We start from the raw sequence: 5,487 nt of genomic DNA on the forward strand, positions 1-5,487 counted from the left end.
TCCGGGCATTGATCGAGCAATACCGTTCCTGATTTGTCTCGCGCCTTCAGACCCGCCTTCATGTTTCGACAAGAAGCAAAATATAAAGCAATCGTTCCGACGGAGCTAAATTACTACAGGATAAAGAACGAATAGGAAATTTGGATTTCGAAACAAAAAAAATAGGGGTGCAACACGAGGAATTCCCATGGGGTCACCCATCCTAGTACTACTCTCGCCCAAGCACGCTTAACTTCGGAGTTCTGATGGGATCCGGTGCATTAGTGCTGGTATGATCGCACCCACCATGTTCCTTTCGCTTTATTCTTTTAAAATACCCCGTCCTGCGAAGCAGTGTGGCTTTTCTAGACCGAAATTAATTTTAAGCGTCAATTCAAGCATTTTCCTCTTATCCTTTTATTTATTTACTTTATATTTCTTTTTGTTATTGATTTGCACCCTATTTTTTTCTCTCATCCCGCAACTCTAAATTATCATGAAATCAATTCTTCACGCTTGCGGTGATACATTTGCGCCGACAAATTTGAGCGACGATCCGGGCTTTGATCGAGCAATACCGTTCCTGATTTGTCTCGCGCCTTCAGACCCGCTTCATGCTTCGACAAGAAGCAAAATATAAAGCAATCGTTCCGATGGAGCTAAATTACTACAGGATAAAGAACGAATAGGAAATTTGGATTTCGAAACAAAAAAAAGAGGGGTGCAACACGAGGACTTCCCAGGGGGTCACCCATCCTAGTACTACTCTCGCCTAAGCACGCTTAACTTCGGAGTTCTGATGGGATCCGGTGCATTAATGTTGGTATGATCGCACCCGCCATTTTTCTTTCGCTTTATTCCTTTAAACTACCCAGTCCTGAAAAGCAGTGTGGCTTTTCTAGACCGAAATTCATTTTAAGCGTCAATACAAGTATTTTCCTCTTATCCTTTTATTTATTTACATTATATTTTTTTTGTTATTGATTTGCACCTTATTTTTTTTCCCTCATCCCGCAACGTCTAAATATCTGAAATCATCTCACGCTTGCGGTGATACCAATTTGCGTCGGCAAATTTGAGCGACGATCGCGTGCTTTGATCCGAGCCGTACCCGTTCCTGTGATTTGTCTCGGCTCTCAGAACGCCGCCTTCATGCTTCGACAAGAAGCAATATAAAGCAATCGTTCGACGGATGCTAAATTACTAGCAGGATAAAGAAGAATAGGAAATTTGGATTTCGAAACAAAAGAGGGGTGCAACACGAGGAACTTCCCAGGGGGGTCACCCATCCTAGTACTACTCTCGCCGAAGCACGCTTAACTTCGGAGTTCTGATGGGATCCGGTGCACTAGTGCTGGTATGATCGCACCCGCCATGTTCCTTTCGCTTTATTCTTTTAAACTACCCCGTCCTGCGAAGCAGTGTGGCTTTACTAGACCGAAATTCATTTTAAGCGTCAATTCAAGCATTTTTCTCTTATCCTTTTATTTATTTACTTTATATTTTTTTTTGTTATTGATTTGCACCCTGTTTTTTCCCTCATCCCGCAACTCTAAATTATCATGAAATCAATCCTTCACGCTTGCGGTGATATATTTGCGCCGACAAATTTGAGCGACGATCCGGGCCTTGATCGAGGCAATACCGTTCCTGATTTGTCTCGCGCCTTCAGACCCGCATTCATGTTTCGACAAAAGCATATAAAGCAATGCGTTCCGACGAGCTAAAATTACTAACAGGATAAAAGAACGAATAAGAAATTTGGATTTCGAACAAAAAAGAGGGGTGCAGAACACGAGGACCTTCCGCAGGGGTCACCCAATCTAGTACTACTCTCGCCTAAGCAACGCTTATCTATTCGGAGTTCTGATGGGATCCGGTGTATTAATGCTGGTATGATCGCACCCGCCATTTTCCTTTCGCTTTATTCCTTTAAACTACCCAGTCCTGAAAAGCAGTGTGGCTTTTCTAGACCGAAATTCATTTTAAGCGTCAATACAAGCATTTTCCTCTTATCCTTTTATTTATTTACATTATATTTTTTTTGTTATTGATTTGCACCTTATTTTTTTCCCTCATCCCGCAACTCTAAATTATCATGAAATCAATCCTTCACGCTTGCGGTGATACATTTGCGCCGACAAATTTGAGCGACGATCCGGGCTTTGATCGAGCAATACCGTTCCTGATTTGTCTCGCGCCTTCAGACCCGCTTCATGCTTCGACAAGAAGCAAAATATAAAGGCATCGTTACCAGTGGCGACGGAGCTAAATTACTACAGGATAAAGAAGCGAATAGGATTTTGGATTTCGAAAAAAAAAAGAGGGGTGCAACACGAGGACTCCCCAGGGGGTCACCCATCCTAGTACTACTCTCGCCTAAGCACGCTTAACTTCGGAGTTCTGATGGGATCCGGTGCATTAATGCTGGTATTATCGCACCCGCCATTTTTCTTTCGCTTTATTCCTTTAAACTACCCAGTCCTGAAAAGCAGTGTGGCTTTTCTAGACCGAAATTCATTTTAAGCGTCAATACAAGAATTTTCCTCTTATCCTTTTATTTATTTATTTTATATTTTTTTTGTTAATTGTTAATTTGCACCTTAATTTTTTTCCCTCATCCCGCAAACTGCTAAATTATCATGAAATCAAATCCTCACGCTTGCGGTGATACATTTTGGCCGACAAATTTGAAGCGAGCGATCCGGGGCTTTGATCGAGCCGTACCGTTCCTAGATTTTGTCTCGCGCTCTTCAGACCCGCCTTCATGCTTCGACAAGAAAGGCAAATATAAAGCAAAATCGTTCCGACTGAGCTAAATTACTACAGGATAAAGAACGAATAGGAAATTTGGATTTCGAAACAAAAAAAAAGAGGGTGCAACACGAGGACTTCCGCAGGGGGTCACGCCCATCCTAGTAATACTCTCGCCTAGCACGCTTAACTTCGGAGTTCTGATGGGATCCGGTGCAATTAATGCTGGTTTGATCATCACCCGCCATTTTCCCTTTCCGCTTTATTCCTTTAAAACTACCCAGCCTTGAAAGCAGTGTGGCTTTTCTAGACCGAAATTCATTTTTAAGCGTATACAAGCAATTTTCCTCTTATCCTTTTATTTATTTACATATACTTTTTTTTGTCTATTGATTTGCACCTTATTTTTTCCCTCTCCCGCAACTCTAAATTATCATGAAATCAATCCTTCACGCTTGGCGGTGATGACATTTGCGCCGACAAATTTGAGCGAACGATCCGGCGCTTTGAATCGAGCCGTACGCGTTCCTGATTTGTCTCGCGCCTTCAGACCGGCCTTCATGCTTCGACAAGGAGCAAAATATAAAGCAATCGTTCCGACGGAGCTAAATTACTACAGGATAAAGAACGAATAGGAAATTTGGATTTCGAAACAAAAAAAAGAGGGGTGCAACACGAGGACTTCCCAGGGGGTCACCCATCCTAGTACTACTCTCGCCTAAGCACGCTTAACTTCGGAGTTCTGATGGGATCCGGTGCATTAATGCTGGTTTGATCACACCCGCCATTTTCCTTTCGCTTTATTCCTTTAAACTACCCAGTCCTGAAAAGCAGTGTGGCTTTTCTAGACCGAAATTCATTTTAAGCGTCAATACAAGCATTTTCCTCTTATCCTTTTATTTATTTACATTATATTTTTTTTGTTATTGATTTGCACCTTATTTTTTTCCCTCATCCCGCAACTCTAAATTATCATGAAATCAATCCTTCACGCTTGCGGTGATACATTTGCGCCGACAAATTTGAGCGACGATCCGGGCTTTGATCGAGCCGTACCGTTCCTGATTTGTCTCGCGCCTTCAGACCCGCTTCATGCTTCGACAAGAAGCAAAATATAAAGCAAATATCGTTCGACGGAGCTAAATTACTATAAAAAAACAGGAATAAAGAGAATAGGAAATTTTGGATTTCGAAACAAAAAAGAGAGGGGTGAAACACGAGCACTTCCCAGGGGGTCACCCATCCTAGTACTACTCTCGCCCAAGCACGCTTAACTTCGGAGTTCTGATGGGATCCGGTGCACTAGTGCTGGTATGATCGCACCCGCCATGTTCCTTTCGCTTTATTCTTTTAAACTACCCCGTCCTGCGAAACAGTGTGGGTTTACTAGACCGAAATTCATTTTAAGCGTCAATTCAAGCATTTTTCTCTTATCCTTTTATTTATTTACTTTATATTTTTTTTTGTTATTGATTTGCACCCTGTTTTTTCCCTCATCCCGCAACTCTAAATTATCATGAAATCAATCCTTCACGCTTGCGGTGATATATTTGCGCCGACAAATTTGAGCGACGATCCGGGCATTGATCGAGCAATACCGTTCCTGATTTGTCTCGCGCCTTCAGACCCGCCTTCATGTTTTGACAAGAAGCAAAATATAAAGCAATCGTTCCGACGGAGCTAAATTACTACAGGATAAAGAACGAATAGGAAATTTGGATTTCGAAACAAAAAAAATAGGGGTGGCAACACGAGGACTTCCCAGGGGGTCACCCATCCTATGTACTACTCTCCAGCCTTAAGCACGCTTAAACTTCGGAAGTTCTGATGGGATCCGGTGGCATTAATGCTGGTATGATCGCACGCGCGCCATTTTCGCTTTCGCTTTAATTCCTTTAAACTACCCAGTGCCTGACAAAGCAGTGTGGCTTTTCTAGACGAAATTCATTTTAAGCGTCAATACAAGCATTTTCCTCTTATCCTTTTATTTATTTACATTATATTTTTTTTGTTATTGATTTGCACCTTATTTTTTTACCTCATCCCGCAACTCTAAATTATCATGAAATCAATCCTTCACGCTTGCGGTGATACATTTGCGCCGACAAATTTGAGCGACGATCCGGGCATTGATCGAGCAATACCGTTCCGGATTTGTCTCGCGCCTTCAGACCCGCCTTCATGTTTCGACAAGAAGCAAAATATAAAGCAATCGTTCCGACGGAGCTAAATTACTACAGGATAAAGAACGAATAGGAAATTTGGATTTCGAAACAAAAAAAATAGGGGTGCAACACGAGGACTTCCCAGGGGGTCACCCATCCTAGTACTACTCTCGCCCAAGCACGCTTAACTTCGGAGTTCTGATGGGATCCGGTGCATTAGTAGTGGTATGATCGCACCCGCCATGTTCCTTTCGCTTTATTCTTTTAAAATACCCCGTCCTGTGAAGGATTGTGGCTTTTCTAGACCGAAATTAATTTTAAGCGTCAATTCAAGCATTTTCCTCTTATCCTTTCATTTATTTACTTTATATTTCTTTTTGTTATTGATTTGCACCCTATTTTTTCCCTCATCCCGCAACTCTAAATTATCATGAAATCAATTTTTCACGCTTGCGGTGATTCATTTGCGCCGACAAATTTGAGCGACGATCCGGGCTTTGGTCGAGCAATACCGTTCCTGATTTGTCTCGCGCCTTCAGACCCGCCTTCATGCTTCGACAAGAAGCAAAATATAAAGCAATCGTTCCGA

General features: G+C 42.2%; 7 non-coding genes and 2 pseudogenes across 7 annotated transcripts; all 9 read right to left on the reverse strand.

Annotated features, from left to right (window-relative positions):
• Positions 1-164: 164 nt before the first annotated feature.
• On the reverse strand, positions 165-283 carry LOC113754897. Its single transcript, XR_003465450.1, has one exon. It is a non-coding gene; the product is annotated as a 5S ribosomal RNA (ribosomal RNA).
• A 414-nt stretch (positions 284-697) lies between these two features.
• Positions 698-816, reverse strand: LOC113754905. Its single transcript, XR_003465456.1, has one exon. It is a non-coding gene; the product is annotated as a 5S ribosomal RNA (ribosomal RNA).
• A 413-nt stretch (positions 817-1,229) lies between these two features.
• On the reverse strand, positions 1,230-1,350 carry LOC113754899. The gene has a single exon (XR_003465452.1). It is a non-coding gene; the product is annotated as a 5S ribosomal RNA (ribosomal RNA).
• Positions 1,351-1,761: 411 nt separating this feature from the next.
• LOC113754900 lies at positions 1,762-1,886 on the reverse strand (annotated as a pseudogene).
• A 418-nt stretch (positions 1,887-2,304) lies between these two features.
• LOC113754898 lies at positions 2,305-2,423 on the reverse strand. Its single transcript, XR_003465451.1, has one exon. It is a non-coding gene; the product is annotated as a 5S ribosomal RNA (ribosomal RNA).
• A 431-nt stretch (positions 2,424-2,854) lies between these two features.
• LOC113754901 lies at positions 2,855-2,975 on the reverse strand (annotated as a pseudogene).
• Positions 2,976-3,397: 422 nt separating this feature from the next.
• On the reverse strand, positions 3,398-3,516 carry LOC113754904. The gene has a single exon (XR_003465455.1). It is a non-coding gene; the product is annotated as a 5S ribosomal RNA (ribosomal RNA).
• A 423-nt stretch (positions 3,517-3,939) lies between these two features.
• On the reverse strand, positions 3,940-4,058 carry LOC113754903. The gene has a single exon (XR_003465454.1). It is a non-coding gene; the product is annotated as a 5S ribosomal RNA (ribosomal RNA).
• A 960-nt stretch (positions 4,059-5,018) lies between these two features.
• Positions 5,019-5,137, reverse strand: LOC113754902. Its single transcript, XR_003465453.1, has one exon. It is a non-coding gene; the product is annotated as a 5S ribosomal RNA (ribosomal RNA).
• Positions 5,138-5,487: the final 350 nt, after the last annotated feature.

This window comes from Coffea eugenioides, unplaced genomic scaffold (genome assembly GCF_003713205.1).
Source record: "Coffea eugenioides isolate CCC68of unplaced genomic scaffold, Ceug_1.0 ScVebR1_1097;HRSCAF=1895, whole genome shotgun sequence".
NCBI lineage: Eukaryota > Viridiplantae > Streptophyta > Magnoliopsida > Gentianales > Rubiaceae > Coffea > Coffea eugenioides.